Genomic DNA, 19,172 nt, shown 5'->3' with positions numbered 1-19,172 from the left:
GTGACTGTATCTAAATTGAAATGAAAGTATAACTCAGCACAGCTCATTGGACAACTATATTTATGTATTAGCTTCCGCTAGCCCCTTAATCTTGTTAATCTGTTCAGAGGCCTTCGGTAATCCAAGGATTACTGGCCAGTTTCGATGCTAAACCTATAGGGGCGGGTTTGGGTCGTGACAGGGGTTGTTACACTCCCCGAGCACCCGGTTAACTTATACTTCGAGTGACCTGCATGCTCGACCTTTGTTGAACAGGCTTCATTCGGCTGATATTGAAACAAACTAGGATTACACTTCATATGCCTTGAAATCTAGATGTGTGATGGACACGCTATCATATATCTGACATGATGGATGGAACCCGATGGATAATATGTAAAGCTTCTTGCCTTTTCACTCTCTTTTACACCCTTATTTATTGTAATTTCAAAAAACCATCGCCTCCGTCCCTTCACTTCCGAAAAGACTTCACCCTTTCAACTATTCAATTCCTCCTACTTGATTGTAACTGCTTTAGTCTTCTATTGCTCGAACATCATTCGTTTAAAATCTATAAGTCTTCTGAGCCTTTTCTTTCTTTTTGTTCTTTGTATTTCATGATATTTTGACCTTGCTCTGCCTCTGGTTCATCCCTGTGTCTTCGGTTTGCCTATCCATCAACATATTCACGACAAATTACCTGAAAGCTTTGCTTTCTGAGAGCAAGGTGCTGCTTTTCGCCGTTATTACGCAATTCCCGATGACATTCAAATAAAACTCATTGCAGACACGGTAGTAGACCTAGGGAGATCTGACACTAGCACTATAGTGTTTCCATTATTAGCGATAGCCGAAGGTGGAGTACAATTTCCCCTTCACTAATTTCTTCAAGTTGTTCTTCGTTACGGGGGATTGATTCCTTCACAACCAAACGTGAATTTTTATTGAATAATGATGGGTATTGTAGCACTCAACCACCGATTAAACATTAATTTAGGCATCCTTGCAATTCGGCACTGCTATACCTTTGCCAAATCAACTGGTTGGCTAGGGCAATTATTCCTTAGGGCCAAGGATATAGATCATCATCTAGTGACCATGCTCCCCAGTTTGAGAAAGGGGGTGGATAACGTTATGGTCCTTGTTAGTGGAAATTGGGAATTCTGCCCGAAAGAGGACCATTTGGACCAGATTCTTAGGCAAAAGGGAGAACCAGGTGGCCGAGTAGTTTGTAAATTAATTTTAATTCCATTCAGCCTCCAATGTACTAATAACTCCACCTTGCAAGTAACGATCTTAAAAAAGCGATTACCTCAGAGGACAAAGCTATTCTCACCCAAGGTAAACCATTCTTGAGTACACTGGCCAAAAGAACCTCCAAGGATAGGGCCGCGCCACACATATTCTTCTAAAATATGATCCGTTTTACGTATCTTTCACTGTTGTCAATCATATTTGAATTCCTCAAGGTAAACAGCAGCTCACAACTTTGGTTTTTGAAAGTTATGTCAACCTGAAGGGTATAGGAGCGGTTGAAGTTTTAGATAGTGAGGACGGTGAGGGGAATGTCGAACAAGTAATTCAGGGCATTGAACAAGTACAACAGGGTGTTGATAATCAAGATATCGAACAAAGAGGTCCCGACTCAGCCATCGAAAATTGCTGAAAGCGAAGAAACCAACCCCCAATGAGATCTAGAATTCTCGTCACCTCTTACTCGGTACATAAGAGCCTCATTATCTGCATGCAAAGTCATAACCTGCTTATAATGACGAACATGATCTGTGGGGTCCAATTAGTCGTCATAAAACTTCTTAGGCAAGACGGCATTTGCTATATGTCGTATGAAAGGATCATGCTTGTCCTCTAAATCAGAATCATCGTCTTTCATTTTCCGTATGTGTTGTGTTTGTGAAAAGCTTCCTCTATCTGATGAACTAGACTCATTAACTCAGCTTTGTTTTATGGGCTCCTCTTAAGAGGAGTTTGATGTACTGTAACTATCATCATACCTTTGGGGTTAGAGTTGTTGCTTCGCTTTCCGCCTTGGTGATCAGCCTCGTTCATTATGTAGTGGCATTTGCCGGGATTTTGCCAACTCTTGGCTTAGGCGCTTATTGTCAACCGCCATATCCTCCGGGTGATGCTCATTTTGCTTTGCTTGGTTTATCAAAGTTTACTTGGCATCCTTTGCTAACGTCCAAGGTAAAGAAGGGGTTATGGGATCAAAGTTTAAGAATATTCATGTGGGAGCGTCTTTCGGACCTAAAATCGTTCCAGGTACGACAATGTCGTTTCTAATGGTTGGAGGATCTTGAGCTAGGTTTGCCATTGACGAGTTTGAGTATTCCCACAGACGACACCAATTGTGAAGAAGTGGTTTTGGAATACTCCTTCAATCCAATAAGCCCTTGAATGATCCTTGAGATGCTATTTGAAATAGAAGAAAAACTCCTATTGGTGGTGCCGGAATTAGCACTCCGACGAACAAGTTAGGTTCTTTTGGAAGATGAGTATTTATTTTCTTAAAGTGCAAGTTTTTTTCACAACCTCCTCCTTTAGCCTTCGCTCCCTTTTATAGAATCATTAAACTTGATATTTTCTCTTGCGGCTTAGCCCTTCATCATCACCATTTCAAGGTCCATCTCCCTACTATACTTTTCAGAAGAGGGCAGTCTGGGCTCACCTAATGGGGTCATGCCGACTTATTCAATATACTTGGTTCAAATGCACGACCTATGTACCTTTAATGCGACACATTCATCATCCCATTTGTATCTAGTCGGCAATGACTTGTTTGAACCCAATGGGCTTTGGCTAAATTTGGCCCATCAAAGATGGGCTTGGATGTAATCTGTTTGCCGATTAGATTTTTTTTTATTCGGCTCCCACATATATCAACCCCTTAATCACTTTAAGGATAGTTAAAGGACTATTTCACCTCTTGATTTTAATCAAAATTTTGAAAAGACATTATCAATTGAACTAAATCGACACAATATAAAAATTCTATAATAGAATTAATGCAATTAAAACAATAACGACTAAGTTAACAAACAAACTACGTTAATTTGCGTGCATTGTTATTTGTCCAAAAAACATAAATGTGAAACATGCAGACGAAGTTTATTATGAGTTGTTGGTGAAAATACCAAAAAATTATATTTTATTAATAAATAATGCAAAGAAAATGAGATACAAATAGATCAGGCAGAGGCACGGATATCTTGTTTTCTTTGAGGAGATCAAGCCCACCGCAGTAGGAAGAACCCAAATACCGATGTAACAGTCACAAAACTATGACTTGTCTCCTCCAGGATATAATAGCCCGACCATTTGTCGTATGGTTCAGGCCAACTCCGCACAAGATGATGAACCCAAAGCTTCACTAAGAAAAACACTATTCTTTGCTAGTAATCTCTCAAGTATAAACAATAGTTGGTGTGCAAAAGAGTATATGGAAGGAACTATTTATAGGCCACTAGAGCCTTACAATTTATACCAAAAATAATAATGACCATTAAACTAGAGAAAATGGAGAGTCTCCAAATATTAACTCACCACCAAGTTCATGAATCCAATTAATCTCCATTCATGAACAAGACAAAAGGTCACCAAAATAATTACTACAACAAGTTGCATCTTGAATGATGAAATTTTTTTGTCTCCAAAGAGCTAATTTCGTCACTATAAATATTTGTGAGGAAATATTCTCCTCACCGGTTTTGTCATTGAATGTTTGTTACTAAAAACCACCGTGATGAAAAAAAAAATCGTCACCAATGAAATTACTTCAGTGACGAAATTTTTTGTCACTAATAAAACAACATTTTGTTGCAAAAAATTCTCATTTTCGTCACCAAATAGTTATTCAGTACCATATTTATAACTTTAGTTGACGAATAAATTTGTCACGCATTTTGATCATTGATGAGGTTACAGTAAGATGTAAAGTTAACGAAATTTTTCGTCTCCAACAATCATACATGGGTGACAAAATATATTTCGCCGCAAATATATATATATATATATGCATGATGAAATTATTAGTCACCAAACAACAAAATCAATGAAAACTTTCATATATAAGCTGCAATAAATTTTGTCAGAAAAAATGTTTATTGGTGACGAATAATCACTTTGTCATAATAACAAATACAAATGACGAAACAAATTCGTCACTAAACCTGTTCCATATTTTTATATTTTAATTTAAATTATTATTTCACAAATATCCCTGCTCATATTCCAATAGCCTTTTAATTGTACTAAGAAATCCACTAGCTATTATACACCACTCCACAAAAAGATTCACTAAACAATTTATATTATAAATCCAAATATATCCATCAAACAAATTTAATAATAATCCATTAAGTATAACAAAAAAACCATCAAAGCAAATCCCAAAATGAACTAACGTGGAGTCAACAAAAAAAATAACACTCGATCTTGATTTGCAACTACAACTAAGTATTAGTTTAGGAAAAAAAAAATTCAACACTTGATCTTGATTTGCAAATATATACTTCCAAACATCATCAAAAACCATTTTGCAAAGAAAATAAACAAGAAAAACATTAGCATATATTATCAATTACATTATATAGACCTCTCTACCCATGTCAATACAATTTGTGTACACAATGGGTCTAGCTTAACAACCTGAAGTTCATTTGTATATGGTAGGCTCCCATTAATCACAGGGGGATTTGGTGATAGCCCCCTCACTATCTAATTTGTCTTTCAAAAGGACAAGAATTATATAAGTACTTTCAAAACCCCCTAATATTTTAAAGCTTGTTTATTTTAATATAATACCCTCATATCTATCAGCTCTCCTATTAAGCCATCTTCACTGTGTATTTCAGAGTAAAATTTTACTCTGTATGAAAGTAAAATTTTACTCTGTATGAAAATAAAATTTTACTCTGAATAAGAGTAAAATGTTACACTCTGAAACGAAAGTAAAATTTTACTCTGTATAAAAGTAAAATTTTACTCTGAATAAGAGTAAAATTTTACACTCTAAAACTAAAAGTAAAATTTTACTCTGTATAAAAGTAAAATTTTACCATGAATAAGAGTAAAATGTTACACTCCGAAACTAAAGTAAAATTTTACTCTGTATAAAAGTAAAATTTTACTCTGAAACTAAAAGTAAAATTTTACTCTGTATAAAAGTAAAATTTTACTCTGAAAAACAAGTAAACTGTGAAACTCTGAAACTAAAAGTAAAATTTTACTCTAATTCTGTCAAATGAAAAAAACAAAGCAATAGAACCAGAGTAAAATTTTACTCTGGTTCTATCAAATGAAATTAGATCATTCACAACCACTATTCTTCTGTTTCTTCACAGTTACTTGCCTCTTTCGTATAGCCTTTTTGGCTTCTCTGTTATCTATTACATATACACAATCCATATTGCTCACTTACGACACAAAAATTTATCAAAATCAAAAACAATTTTACAACAAAAAGTTGAGAGAACATAGTAAAAACTCATCAATAGATCAATTTAAGAACTTAACAACACTATCCAAATGAAAAATCTCTCTCTCTCTCTCTCTCTCTCTCACACACACACACACACACACACACACACACATACACACACACACACAAACACACACACACACACATATATATATATATATGAAAAATCTGAAGAACTGTGTTCAAATATGAAAATTTTGAACAGTCGCGCGATTCGTCTCTGTACTCTTTAACAATTCGAATTCTTTGTCGAAAACTTGATGTAACAGGTCTCTCTTCTACTAAAAAATCATTCAAATCTCCAATCTTAAAGACTCAAAACATATATATATATATATATATATATATGTATCAGTGCGATTTGCAGGAACTGTGTTTGATCAACGGTTGCTGATGAGGGATTCGCCGATTCTACAACGGTTCACGTAGGTCGATCTCGGGAGATTAGAGATCGGAATCGTTCATGGTGCACAGATTTGAGTTGAAACCCTATGTCAAAAGAGGAAAGAGAAGCTTGCGGAGGCTCTGGAGGATGATGAAGTCATGGAGAGGTAACGGTCGAGGACGGAGTCGACGAAGGGGTTGCCGAAGGCGAAGGTGTTGCCGGCGTTGGAGAAGGTGATGACGGCGGCTTCGGTGCCGCACAAGTTGCAGAGCTCGCCGCTCTTCTTGAAGAGACCATCTGTGGAAAAGAAGAGAGTGGAGAAGAGAGTGGGTATAATAGTCATACAAAATATTTAAATAATAAATTTGTTCTTTATGCAAGACTTTATAATTATGAGGGGGTTTAGAAAGTATAATTTTTTTCTTAGTCCTTTTAACAATGAAAGGAAGGTAAAGGGGGTTTATAGCCAAATTTCCCCTAATCACATCACTAACTTAGAGCAACTCTAACACTGCCTAGCAAAAATACACAAAAAAGTAAACACATAGTTTTGTCTCTACTTTGGTTAGTGTGTATTTTAACAAGGGTCATGCCAAGTAAGAAGTAACTAATGAATCTATTTTCATTAAATACATTTTGAAACTAGTTAAATCTTAGTTACTAATTAGTGAAACTACTGTGTCTTACCTCGCTTACACTCTGTTTTACTAGGAAGATAAGAAGATGTGTATTGTTGCTATGCCTGTATTGGTTGTCCTGGTTTTATCCAAACAATTGATTGACACTCTCTTTTTCTTTACCTGATTTAATCTCCGTTTTTTTCCCCCAAGAGATTGGAGTGGGTGTTAGTGTAGAAATGTGTACTTTTATTCCTTGAATGCTCCTTTGAAATAAAAGATGGCTTTTATGACTTTGAAATTTAAAGAAAGTGGGGAAGTTCCAATGCTATGTGTGGAGTAATTGATTAATAGTCAAATTTTATATTTTTTATGACCAAAGTGCAAAGATGACTTTGCAACTAGTGGCACGTTCTTATGTTTTCCAAGGATAAGAGAACCTAATAGATGCTGGTTTAGGTAATGAGAAAAGACATGGAATAATATGTATTACTTTAAACTATGTCCTAAACAGAATGGACTTGTTGCGTTATGGGATTCATCTTAGTGCCACAAATAATTAGGACAACATTTCATTGCATTGAGTTGTACTATTATTGTCTATTGAGACAACTGACTTGTTATCTCAGTGTTCTCCTCACAGCTCATGGTCTGTTATGTCTCACATTTCTACCTATAAGTATAGGAAAAGTAAATATTCTTGTTGTCTAAAGTCGCTTTTTGTGGCGCTTAGTGTTTAGTGTGTACATTATTGATTTTTTTGCAACGCAATTCACATACTGTCCCAGGTAAAGACCGGGAGAGTCGGATACCCTAATGAATCTATTTCATTAAATACATTTTGAAACTTGTTATATCTTAGTTAATAATTAGTGAAACTGCTGTGCTTTAACTAGTATATACTAACCAACATGAGAAAAATAAAAACATAAAACAAGTGAAACTTACCAAAACGGCAATCAACAAGTTCATGGGATACCACCTCCTCTAAATTGTCCTTTGAAACCTTGCTTCTTAAGAAACTCCATGATGCTTGATGTCATCTCTAAATGCTCCTCAAGTGACTCATTCATCTTTCCTATAAATGAGTGATGCACCCTTGGCACAATTTTTTTTATCTTTAATAACTTGCATTAATCGAAAAAGTATAATTATCCAAAAAGTAAACGAGTTGAATGCAAATTTATAGTACCTTGCTCTATAGCTCCTCCACTTTCACATGAATATGAATTAGATTTGAAACAGAGCCAGACATAATTTCTTCAAAGTGCAGTGCATCCTTCACAAGCCCTCTAAGGAAAAAAAAAAATTTAAAATAATCAAAATAAAAATAATTCAAAATTTATGTCAATGCATCCTCTCCAAAATTAAGTATAGGAGAATTTCCAAGGTTTTGATAACCTTTAGATTTAATTTCAACCATCACAACTCTGAAGAATCAGGAAAAGAAATCTTTTACCACCAAATAGTTAGTAGTTGAACAAAGTATCCAAATTCTTCAAGTAACCTAAAATAACAATTGCCTCTAAATTTATGTTGGAAGCCAGGTAGAGTGTCTAATTTGGTTGTACTTGAATCTCTTGGCACAAATTTCATGTGAGTAGACACAAACCCTCAAAGTGGGATTTAACAGGAGTGTGACCACTGAGGAACTCGAAGCTTTGGCAAAATACACAAGATTAATGTGGCCCCTGCACGATGACTATTTCTTTATAGTAGTAATGGATTTAATAGCATCCATTGCTTACAGTCTTAGTAACAGTATTGACCCCTGCATAAGGATTGTTTTACATTGGGAACATTATTGTTTCTTAGAATCTATTATACAAAATCAGAGAACAAAATAAATGCAGCAAGTAAGCGTTACATGTTAGAAAATGACACTGTTCACAATGAATTAGTTTGGTAAATATGCACAAGAGACGCAACATGGTTTATGAGGAAAAATATTCAAGTGCTAGATCTACTAGTACCTTTTGCAAAGCTTTCTAAACACCAAATTTCTGTGTTGAAATGAATGAATCAAGCACGGCACGAATTGCCATGTCCACATCTACTTGAGTAACATGTTGTCTGAGGTGCATTCTTGCATGTGCTTCAGACATCTGAATCATTGATTCGATGTCCCTCACTGCAATGGGAACTCCTTGTCCATGCTACAAATGCATAAAAATCAAGGCATACATCATGAGATGACATGTATGAAATCACCAATAGATTGAATCATTAGGAAGAACAAGAAGGAAAATCTAACCGACAATTCTCTTTGTAGTTCAACATAAACTTGTGTAAGCTTGTTAAAGTCAGCATCATGCAAACTTGAGAATACATTTAACTTGGCGAAAGTTAAGTACTTCTTTAGCAAATCTTGAGGGAGTATCTAAGGAGATTAACATAAATCAAGACATTTAAATTCAAGCATTTTCAAAGGAACAAGACTAGATAAGATAGCTTTAGTAAGGACCTTAGGATCAGTTGGCATGGAAGATGTTTCAATTTCGTCTTGTGAATTGCATATGGACTTCTCATGTATGTTAACACCTTTGGGTTGAGACTTGAAATGACTATTAACTACAAACTTTTCAAGCATCTCATCCTTGACTGGGTCCACCACATCCTGGAACAAACAATATTTCCTTCCCTATTAGACGTGTCTCATGGAGTTGCAGAATAAATTTATTGGATGAGAAAAATAACCTTAACAACCCAAAGGATACCAAAACGTGAAATGATTGGATCTGTCAATTCAACATTCTGTGAGAAAGTCTTTGAGGAATCATATCTGGAGGGGAAAAAAAAAAGAGAAAAAAGAATAAAGAAAAGAATTTCCATTAGATCTACAAGTAAGCATTTAAAAAAGAAAAAAGAAAAGACAACAAAACCGAAGGTAGAAAATACAGTAAGGGGCAACATTGCAAGGTTGGCAAACAGGATCCCATGTCTAATCAAGCAAATCTTTCATAAAGTACAAAGAAGTGGGATCTATTTATGAATGGCATGAATGAAATTGGGAAGAGATATAGCTGCCATCTAATCTCTCTCTCTCTCTCTCTCTCTCTCTCTCCATGCAATGAGTTGGCATTTGCTAGCATGATCTTCATTAAACAAGCCTAAATACTACGCCACAAAGGATATTGCCAACCTTATAATAACTCTTGCCTCATCAAATTAAATTTATTATCTTGCGTATTTTTCATACCTTCCACCAACAGGATTTGCAGCAGCAATAATAGAGCATCGAGCTTGGAAAGAAGTGACAATCCCAGCCTTTGATATGCTAATACTCTGCTGCTCCATTGCTTCATGGATACTTACCTTGATCAAAAGTTAACATTTCCAAAATCATCTAAAAATGTTTTAGAAGACTAAATACATGGGCACAAGCATATGCATTTACTTACCTATCCTGTTCATTCATCTTGTCAAACTCATCAACAAGGCATATCTCTTTATCGACAAGTACAAGGGCCCCTCCTTCAAGTGTCCACTCTCGTGTGACTGGGTCCTTGTGTACTGCCATTGTCTGCCCTACAGTAGAAGCTCCTTTCCCAGTTGTATAAACAGCCCTATGGCCAATCTTTTCAACATACCTTAGAAGAAAATATCAAACAAATGAAAGCCTAAGAAGTGAACACCATTAAAGAATTAAGACACTTCAGATATAAACTGGGGTATCTCTTACTTGAGAAACTAAGAATTTTGTTGTCCCTGGGTTACCTAGCAGGAGCACATTTATGTCCCCTCGCAACCGATGTTTCCCTTCAACATTTTTCTCTTAACCTCCACACATTGCAAGAGCTATTACAGTTTTTATGTCATCGTGGCCATAGATTGATGGAGCAATTGACTTGGTAATCTGAGATATAACTACAAAAACTATTTACTGAAAAATTATATCTGAAGTTTTATAGATCTAATAATTTAGAAAAAATTACTCAAAATAGATATCATTACAATACAACAATGACATGGTCTCAGAAGATATTCACTAAGATACCTTTTCTCCAATATTTGGATCCTTAGCCAACTTCTCAATTTCTTCCTTGTCCTCCTCTGTAAGCTTGTAAGCTCAAAATAGGTCTTGCTTCTTCGTGACGTAGTTTGCCTCGACTACTGTGGAAAATACCGAAAATCCATTCTTTGTGTTGTTCGTGTAAATTCCAATGACCTCCTGAAAATAATAGACTGAGTAAAGAACCAAATCAGGAAGAAAAAAATCACAGATCCAAAGAAATTGGAGAAACAATCAATATTACTCTATATATCAAATGAAGTCATTTTTAGTCAAATTTGAGTAACAAAAGCATTACAAGAAAAATGCAGAATGAAGATTAATTAAAAATCTGATCTATGGGATGTGTTCTACTCTTAAATGGAACACATTATAATTAAAAATCTGAATCTATGAAAAAATCTACATCTATTGACCAAACTAAATTTCGTCACCTATTACTTTTATTTCTTTATTATACGTGACAAAATTTATAATTCCTCATGGATTATTCTTATTTAGTGATGAAATTTGTTTTCTCCACTAATTTTCGTCACCATATATATATATATATATATTCACAATAAAAGATCTACAAGAGAAATTCAAGAAAGAAAAAAAAAAAGCACAACATACCAACTAATACACTAACAAACAATTCCACCAAATCACATAACAGTCACTAAAGATAATAACATCAACAAGGCACATATCTAACAAAGTTGTTAATCTTCATAATTGATATCTAACAACAACAACAACAACTAACAATCGTAAACCACCTAAACATATAGATATCCAGAGAGCAAGAAAGATTCAAACTTGCTTGTGATAGTTATAGACATAAGTAAGGCCACACTTTTACTACAGCAGTGACAGTCAAAGTGAAAGTTCCAGCATTCACATAGGATAAAATATGTCTTCTTCTTCAAAGAACAGAATGAAACCAGAGCAAAATTCAACTCTCTCTCTCTCTCTCTCTCTCTCTCTCGATTCTCTTCTTCAATTCTTCATCATTTTCTTTCATTTTGGTTTCATTGTACTCACAAGATCAATGTCTTTCACTTTTTTAACTCAAATAAAGTAAACCCAAATATATTTACGAAATTTCTGTTCAAATAAAATAGCAAATTTTTTTATTCCAGAATTTTTTTTCCCAAATATTAGTTCAATATGAGGAAATGAAGCATATATCACTAGAATCGAATCCCTATTTATAAATCTAATCCCTGAGCAGAGCATTAATGGCTAACAATTAACTACCAACAAAAACCCAAAAAATACATATAAACTTAAAAACCCAAATGATAAATCAAACCTTTTAAATCGCTCAATAAAGAAAACAATTCCAAATTTATTTACCAAATCAACAATAAAACCAGATTATAAGCTAAAAAATTTGTGAATATTGAAAACCCATAAAATCAGAAATGTTTGAAAACAACACTAGTTGTACCCATTTGTTTTACTTTGACTGCATTGCCAAACATGTCACAGTGAAAATTCAAGAGAATATATCGATGGTGAAGTGTCCAGAATTGAATTGTGAAGGGGTTTTGTAGGCCCGAGTCCTGTTGTCTCATTATATCCAAATTAGTGTTTGATTGGTGGGAAAATGCACTGTGTGAATCGATCATTCTTGCTTCTTAGAAATTTTAGTGTCCTTTTAAGGACTGTTCGGCTGTGTTGGTTGATGGTGGTGGTGAGGTTGTGACTGTCTGAGTGCCCTAATTGTAACTCAATTAAATCAATGTAATACAAGAAAAAAAATAGAGATAAAAGTACTTGGGTTTGATACAGAGAGTGGAGCCCTGTTTATACAAGAAAGGCGTAGGCGTTGAAGGTGGAGTAGCAAGGGCAAAGAGCAATGAAGAGGTATTAAGTGCGCCTTGTTTGATAGAGAGAGAGAGAGAGAGAGAGAGAGAGAGAGAGAGTTGATTAACAGAAAAGAGGCAAAATAGAAAATAGGCAAAACAAAAATTAAAACCCTATTTTGAGAGAGAGATGATAAACATAAAAGGGGTAAAAAAAAATTAACACCCTTTTTTTTTCACTGCCGCTCAATACATCAAAATTTTCCCACCAAAATTAGTGACAACATTATTTTCTCACCAAAAGATCTCAAAAATATTAAAAGTTATTGGTGACGAAAATATATTCCTCACAAATAATTTTATAATTAGTGACAAATTTTTATCTCACAAAAAGTCTCAAAATTTTAGCGTCACCCAAAAAAATTAGCGGGAAAATTTTTAGTGATGGAACTTAATTTTTCCTCACTTAAAAAGAAGTATTTATTGGCGAAAATAAATTTCATCACCTATTATTTTTAATTTTTTATTATATGTGACAAAATTTATAAATTCCTCACGAATCATTCTTATTTAGTGATGAAATTTATTTTCTTCACTAGTTTTCATCACCATAGGTTACTTTTGTTATAGTGAATGAATCTCCATTCATAAACAAGATGAGATTCATGAACAAGACAAAGAAGATTCATGAACAAAATATATAAATAAATAAATAAAACATATTAAAATGGTCCAACAATCCCCACTCATTTTAGTATCAACAAGGACAAGATAGATTACCAAACAAAGATAGACTAGTATGCATCATGAAGGTGTGCTCTGCATTGAACCTTCATTAGTGAAACAATAACCTCTACTCCAGAGTCAGTAGCGGCCTCAGACCTGAACTATGACTGCTTAGAGGAAATAAAGTGTTACTGCTCACACATAATAATCCAGGTGTTGACATGAGCTTTTAATAGCTAGCACATTACGGCCTTGTGCTAATCCCAGTTTTCATGAGCATATTTGAGAATAAGCCTTGTTTTCATAGAAAGCGGCCCCACTTTCATGCCCACATAGGTGAAATTTGTCAAGGATGTTCCTGTAATTTACACACCCCACTCAACAAGAGCTACATAATTTCATTAAGAGTATAAAAACTCAACCCTCCAACATTACAGGACAAATGCACTTACATTATAGGGATGGATAACAAAATATTAAAGAGTGCATTTTTTTACAACCACCATATGATTCGTTCTTCCCATTGAACCTAGTTATAGGATCTCTGGTCCCTAGGTTGGGTATCCTCATACATGGTTTATGATTTTATAGGTTTCAAACCCATCACCCTCGATGTATTCCAGACCCTATCTCTTGCCAAGGCCTTGGTTAACAGATCCGCAAGATTATCACAAGATTTTACATAATTCACAATTATGATGCCATTACTCAAATAGGATCTCACATTACTGTGTTTCTTTCAAATTGGTCTGGATTTACCATTATCAAAATGATTGTTCACTCTACCAATAGCAGCAGTGCTATCACAACAAATTAATACAAAAGGACTTGGTTTTTCCCAAAAAGAGATTTCATATAACAAATCTCTCAACCAATTCGTTTCCTCACATTCTGAAGCTAACGCTATAAGCTCAGCTTCCATTGTAGAATTATCAATTATAGTCTGTTTTTTAAACTTCCAACATATAGCACCACCACCCACGGTAAAAATAAAACCCAAGGTAGAGAGAATCACCTAACAAAGTGTTCCAATCGGCATCACTATATCCCTCAAGTGCTGCAGGATACTTTTTATAAAACAAACCATAATTTTTGGTACCAGATAAATATCTCATAATTCTTCCCATGGCTAGCCAATGATCTCGACTTGGCTTGCTAGTAAACCTGCTAAGTACTCCAACAGCATATGCAATGTCGAGTCTAGTACAGTCAGTAGCATATCTCAAACTACCAATCATGCTAGCATACTCTTTTTGATTAATCACTTCTTTTTCATTTGTTACAATAGATAAATGTATGCTTGCATCAAAAGGAGTAGCAACATGTTTCAGTCTAGAAAGTTATATTTCCTTAAAATTTTCTCAACATAATGTGATTGATCAAGAAAAATGTCATCCTTAGTTTTGGTAATTTTAATTTCCAAAATAAAATTCGCTTTACTAAGATCTTTCATATCAAAGTGGCTATTAAGCATATTTTTAGTCTCATTTATAATATGCAATTTAGAGCCAAAGATAAGTAGATCATCCACATATAGGCTAATAATCACATGTGCATTCTCACAAGTTTTATAATATATGCACTTATCACATTCATTAGTCTTATAGCCATTCTCAAGCATGCAGGAATCAAATTTCTCATGACACTATTTAGGAGCTTATTTTAAACCATAAAGGGATTTAGTTAGCTTACACACATTGCTTTCTTGGCCAGGCTCCACAAAGCCCTCAGGTTGGTCCATGTAAATCCCTTCATCTAGATATCCATTTAAAAATGCTGTTTTCACATTCATTTGATGAATTTTTAAATAATGAATTGCAGCCACTGCTATCAACAGTCTAATGGATGTAACTCTAGTAACTGGAGAAAAAGTATCAAAGAAATCAAGATCAACTTGTTGCTTAAAACCTTTAGCGACAAGCCTCGCTTTATATTTATTTATAGTTCTATCCGGTTTAAGTTTTTTACGAAGGACTCATTTACACCCAATAGTTTTACAACCTGGAGGTAAATCCACTAGCGTCCATGTTTTATTGGAAACTAGTGAATCTATCTCATCATTTACAGCCTCTCTCCAGAAAATAACATCAGGTGATGATAAAGCTTCTTGCACCGTAAGAGTTCCAAATTGTAAAGATAATAGTCAAGGCCAAAATCTTTTTCAACTCTAGCTTGTTTACTCCTTCTTGACTGGATTTGAGAATTTTCTTGTTCTTGAAAAACTTGAGATGGAGTAGAAGAGTTAGGCATGGATAAAATATTTTCAGAAATTATTCGACCCCAACTATTTCTAGATTCGAAAAGAAATTTATTTTCATGAAAAATGGTATCACCTGATTCAAAAATAATATTATTTTCCATATCAAAAAAATATGTAAGCTGTACTATGCAACACATACCCAAAAAAGGCACAAGTGGTGGCTCGTTCACCCAATTTAGGTTGTTTAGGATCTGCAAGCCTCACAAAAGCCAAATAACCCTAAACCCTCAAATAACCTAAATTTGGTTTATGCCCTTCCACAACTCCTAAGGTACAATTTTAGTCTTTTTGTGTGGCATTCTATTTATCACATGGTAAGCTGTCAAAATAGCCCTGCCCCAAAGATTTAAGGGAGCACCTGAATCAATAAGTATAGCATTCGTCAAGTCAATTAAAGTTTGATTTTTTCTTTCAGCTATGCCATTAGATGAAGGTGAGTATGGTAGAGTAGTCTCATGAATAATTCCTAATGACTGAACAAAAGAGTTGAATCCAAGAGATTCATACTCCCGGTCTCTATCACTTCTAATTCTCTTAATCTTTTTACCAAATTGATTTTCCACTTCAAGAAGGAATTTTTTTAAATTTCTCAAAAGCATCACTTTTATTTTTTAATAAATATATATTGGTATATTTTGAAAAATCATCAATAAAAGTGATAAAATATTGGTTACCACCCCAAGTTAAAATTCCTTCAAACTCACACAAATCAGTATGAAATAATTCTAGCAATTTGGTATTTTTTTTTAACACTTTTATGAAGCCCCTTGGTAATTTTTTGCTTTACTGCAAACTTCACATTTCTCAAATTTTTTTGTCACTTTAGGAATTAATCCTAAACTACTCATGATTCCCACATATTGATTGTTAATGAGAGGGTAATTTATATGTAAATTGGGCCGAGCTGGGTGATGGGCCGTTCTGTGAAAAGGGCTGAGTAAAAGGGCTTTGTAGTTAGCCCGGTCCAGAAAAAGCTTTGTAGTTAGCCCGGTCCAGAAAAAGCTTTTGTAGTTAGCTCGGTCACTACGGTCTGAGTAGTAACAATTAGCTCGATCATACCACTAAGGACCGGGGTATTTTGGGCTTTGACTTAGAACCTTGCTGTTGAATAGCTCGGCCCAAGTACGCTGTGGATAGCGTGGTCTCAAGAAGTGAAACCGAGGTACAAGTTGTAAAAGGAAGAGCTGAGCTAGTCAGAGCTCGGTCAATTCTGCTGGTGTAGCATGGCTGTTTTAGCTCGGTTGTTTTGTCATACGACCGAGGTATAACCATCTCACTAGGTTTAAGTAGTGAGGGTGGTGCTGAAGGATAAGCATTATCTTTCAAGAGTATGATCCCTAGAAGGACTTTACGTGGAGGAGTAAGAGTCCTACTAGGATTGTGCCACACGGAACCTATAAAAGCTCACAACATCACCTATGGAGAGGTAACACAACTTTGATTCCTGAATTCACAGAGCTTTTGTGTCTATTGTCTATTGTGCTGACTTAGGCATCGGAGGGGTTTCCGGCACACACCCGCCGGTTAGCTCACGTTTGCATTTTCAGGTCACAAAGTGACGACGTAAGGAGGAGCGCAAGCTTGATCAACAGGATTATACGAGAAGAATTATTTCGTGCTCGTACAATTGGCACCGTCTATGGGAAGTCACAGAAAGAACAAAACCTCTTGATCAAAGTTTTCCTCGCTAGATTAGACACAATAGCGCACAATGAAGATTTGCCGTAGTCTGCCATTGACGGGCAAACCCCAGAGGGAGGTGGGAGGCGTGAAGGTTTGCCTTCCATCCCTCCCATAGCAGATTTAGAGCCCCAGTGGCAGAACCCTCGGAGGGATGCAAGGGGGAGGCGTGGTAATAGCCCCCGTCGCTCATCAAGTCCTGATAGACAGAGGCGGAGGATCGACCCTCAAGTTTTAGAGGATCGGGTAAAGGAGCAGGACGAGTTAATCAGGAAGATGGTGGCGGACATGGAATTAATGAAGCGCCAGATAAAAGAGAAGGGGGTGGCGACGGGAGAGGGGCGCAAAAGCAATACGCCTCTTCGCCACTCGGAAGATCGTGGTAGGCATACCACACCGTCACAAGCAGTGAGTAGGAGCCTCATGACAGGCGACACTCAATCAAGGACTGCCAGGACTCGTTACTCCAGGTCCGAAAGAACGAGGACTGAGAGGTCATATACTGAGGGAAGCACTTATCGGCCCTCATGCACACACTAGACGTCATCTAGGCAGACGGAGCTGCCTAGGTCATCCGATTTACGAACTGTGCTTGAAGAAAAGGCACGATGGAAAAAGGATGCCAGGGCACGCGACCCGCACAGAGTTTCAGCCCTTCAGCGGTTGGCTCCTCGGACGCATGGGAATGTCGAGGTAGGAATGCCAATACCGCACCTTGCCTACGAACCAACAAATAAAGCATTGGCAAGGCTACATAGCTCGTCGTTCGTTCCGGCGATTGAGAACGCACCATTACCTTCAGGCTTCAGCCAGCCTAAATTTACGACTTACGAGGGAAAGACAGACCCCTACATGCACCTAAGCCACTTTCGCGAGGTCATGGCAGTATACCGGTGGAACGAGGCTTTGATGTGCATCCTATTCCCATCCAGCCTTGGCGACCTAGGTTTAACCTTGTTCGAAAGGCTACCAGAAGACAGCATAGCCACCTGGGCGCAATTAGCGGAGGCGTTCGTGACTAGGTTCCGAACAAACACCAAAACGCCAGTGGAGATCGATCAGCTACTCTCCATTGACATGGGCGACAAGGAGACATTGAGATCCTACAACAGTCGCTACTGGGAGACCTTCAAACAGATAGGAGACTGCCCCACCAATCTTGCCATCGCACAGTACAAAAGAGGGATACCAGTCGGAAACAAGTTGAGGGACTCAATCACAATGACGTCCTCCCTCACGATGGAGGCCTTGATGGAAAGAGTACACCTGCATATTCGGGTGGAGGAGGACGACACCCGTGCTAAAGTAAAATCTGGCACAACAGTAATGCCAGATAAAAAGACTACAACAAAAGTCAACACGGTAGAATGCCCAAGCAAGAATGGGCAAGGCAGGTGGGCCAACAGAGAGGACTCAGACAAAAGGTGGCTAAGAGTCCGTACTGCCATCACCACGGTGTTCAACAAACTGATCTACCGAATTCTTAGTGAAATACGCGATGAACCTTTCGTCAAATAGCCAGCTAAGTTGAGAGAAGCACAAAAAAACTATGACGAGAGGTCCCGATGCACCTTTCATGATGAAAAGGGGCACCGCACTGAAAATTGCACGCCATTGAGGCAGCATTTGGAGGAGCTAGTGGCGGCTGGGCATCTGGATCAATACATTGAAGAAGGGACACAGCTAGCCCCCCAGAACCACAACATCCCAGATGGGATGCCAGTCGACGCTCCACCTCAAGGCGTGATTAACGTAATACATGGAGTATTTGAACCTGAGCAAATATACGAGCTCTGAGGAACGATCAAAAAGGCTGAGCACGTAAGAGAGGTATTAAGTGCACAACTTGTCATCAAGAAGGGGAGAACAGAGGCCACGAATGTCATATCCTTTTCAGACAAAGACTTGGCAAGGATATATAGCCCTCATAATGATGCTCTAGTCGTCACTCTACGCGTCAAGGATTTCGACGTCAAACGGATTTTGATTGACCAAGGGAGCTCATGTGAAATTATGTATTACGAAGCTTTCAAACAATTGAAACTGGAGGATAAAGACTTGGCACCTGCTGTATCTCCCCTAATCGGATTCAACTCAAATGCCAGAATGGCCAGTTGGCAATATAATCCTCCCAGTCAGAGCAGGAAGCATGACGAAACAAGTGGAATTCTAGGTATTGAAAGTCCCTTCCACTTACAACATAATCTTGGGAAGGACATGGCT

General features: G+C 36.7%; 1 pseudogene; it reads right to left on the bottom strand.

Annotated features, from left to right (window-relative positions):
- Window positions 1-5,970: 5,970 nt before the first annotated feature.
- LOC114308796 (DNA replication licensing factor MCM2-like) lies at window positions 5,971-10,700 on the bottom strand (annotated as a pseudogene).
- Between the last annotated feature and the right edge of the window lie 8,472 nt (window positions 10,701-19,172).

The sequence above is a fragment of the Camellia sinensis genome, chromosome 14 (genome assembly GCF_055761805.1).
Source record: "Camellia sinensis isolate YWXY chromosome 14, ASM5576180v1, whole genome shotgun sequence".
Lineage (NCBI taxonomy): Eukaryota > Viridiplantae > Streptophyta > Magnoliopsida > Ericales > Theaceae > Camellia > Camellia sinensis.
This window is presented reverse-complemented; position numbering and strand designations above follow the sequence as displayed.